Raw genomic sequence first — 2,500 nt, 5'->3', positions numbered from 1 at the left:
GGGAGAGAGAGGGAGAGAGAGAAGAGGGTGGGAGAGAGAGGGAGGGAGAGAGAGGGTGGGAGAGAGAGAGAGGGAGAGAGAGGGTGGGAGAGAGAGGGAGGGAGAGGGTGGGGGAGAGAGAGAGGGAGAGAGAGGGTGGGGAGAAAGAGATGGGAAGGGAGAGAGCAAGGAGAGAGATTCACATTCGTTTTATTATGAAGATGTACAAAGAGAGAGAGAGAACGGGGTGGGAATGAGAAAGAGAGATAGAGAGGGGAGGAAAAAGAGAGGGAGAGAGAGAGAGAGAAATGGGGGAGGGAGAGCGAGAAAGAGAGAGAGAGAGGGGTGGAGGGAGGGAGAGAGAAGGGAGAGAGAGGGGTGTGGAGAAAAGGTGGGAAGAGAAAATGAGAGAGAGAACTCAGAACTCAGAACTGTTTTAATGTCAATAGCTTATCAGCCCTAATGACATGGGGGTACAATCAAAACAACAACAAAATAGTTCTAAAAAAAAGATGGAACGACTATTCAAAACATACCATTTTGGAAAGACTATTTCAAAACATACCATTTTTGAAATCCATTGATAAGGAATCTACATAATTTCGTAATAATAATTTCGACCATCCAGTTTACAAGGTCAATTTCTTAAAGAACAAAAGTGAGTGATGTTTCTTCTTCGAAAATTATATGCTTCGGCAATATACTTTGCCAGAGACTGGACTGAAATTTCCTGATAGCACTGCTAGTACGTTTTGCTATGGCCTATGCTGAGAAAATTTTCAGAAAAACAAGAAAAACACGCCAATGATTTTAATTTGCTTATATTTCAAAAAGTACTGAAGATAAATGCATAAAAGTATATATCAAATGAAAGGAAAATGAACCAAGATTTTGTTTTTGATACTCACATGTTCAAATAATGAGTCAATCTGACAGAAAAATTCCATCAAATGCATTAATTAAAAAAAATTGGGATTGTCATTCCATCATGTAGGTGCTACAATATCAACCAGGTTATCAACCTGTCTTTCTTGTGACTGTTGTGATCAACCACACACACTGTCAAGGCTGAGCAACAGTGTCCAGGTGCATAAGACTCCAACACAGTCCACACAAAGAATGAAAAGGGTGTACTCACCCAGGATCTACCGCCAGTAAAAACGCTGTGTACTTGCAGAAACAGTCTTCAAGACACAGTGCTGGTTTGCTGGGGCAGTCTGGGCAGTAGAACCCCACACCCTTTCTTTGTCCTTTCTTCCAGCAGACTCTGCACCTCCTTTGTGGCCAGGCCTTCTGTGGGGTAGGTGGGATGAAGTGTCGTCCAGACAAGACAAACAGCGTGGTCATCTTTAGCAGTGTCTTGGTCACCAAAAATCATGGCACTAATTACATCCTTCTGAAGTCCAGGAGTGTACTGCTGTTGCCTGCTTTTTTGTAGAGGATGTGTGCATTCAGCATAGCAATTTGTAGAAAATGCACACACAGCTATTTGTACCACTTCAAGGTTTTCCTTGTGACATCGTAGGGCTGCAGCTGTTGGTCATGATGGTCCATGGCACCCATGTTTTTGTTGTAATCCAGAATTGCTGGAGGCTTGTTTACTGCCTTTTGGTCTTGCTGCTGCTGGTCTTCAGTTGTAGGTCTGTGGCAAGTTGTCAACTCCAGATAGTCCAGGATGAACATCATGATCATCAGCATGCTGCATACCTGAAACACATTGCATAAAAGACTAAGTCTGTTGGGTTTGGGGTTTGTTTGTTTTTTTGGTTTTTTTTACATATAAAAAGATCATGAAATGGTACCATTTTATTTCTGATTGTTTTCAGAAGCTGAAATACAAACACACACATACCTACCCCACCCCCCACCCCAAACCCCCAAAACACACACACACTGAAACTGGTTCATGGTATGCCACACCCCCTTCATTCTCTCTTTCTCATACAAAACAAAATGACAATACATCACACACACACACACACACACACACACACACACACACACACACACACACACTTCTACAAGTGTTGCATTTACAAAGTAATTTAGGCATACAGTTCTGTATATCATTCTCTGATTTCAGTTTTATAAACATCATCTCTTCCCCCCGCCCCCCCCCCCCCCCCCCCCCCCCCCCCCCCCCCCCCCCCCCCCCACCTCCCTCTCTCTCTCACACACACACACACACACACACACACACACACACACACACACACAGCAACAATAACAACCACAAACCAATACACACTCAGGAACGAACACACAGAAAGCTGCAGGCGAGCGACACACGCTGTCATCAACAATTAGCCAGCCAGCAAGCCACGCCCCCCTGGGCTGTGATGGTCAGACACAGTACCCACGTGACTGACTCTCACTCACACACACTGAGATTCAGTTTCAGTTTCAGTAGCTCAAGGAGGCGTCACTGCGTTCGGACAAAGCCATATACGCTACACCACATCTGCCAAGCAGATGCCTGACCAGCAGCGTAACCCAACGCGCTCAGTCAGGCCTTGAGAAA

Source organism: Babylonia areolata, chromosome 18 (genome assembly GCF_041734735.1).
Source record: "Babylonia areolata isolate BAREFJ2019XMU chromosome 18, ASM4173473v1, whole genome shotgun sequence".
Taxonomy (NCBI): domain Eukaryota; kingdom Metazoa; phylum Mollusca; class Gastropoda; order Neogastropoda; family Buccinidae; genus Babylonia; species Babylonia areolata.
The sequence above is the reverse complement of the archived record's forward strand: the minus strand, read 5'-3'. Positions refer to the sequence as shown.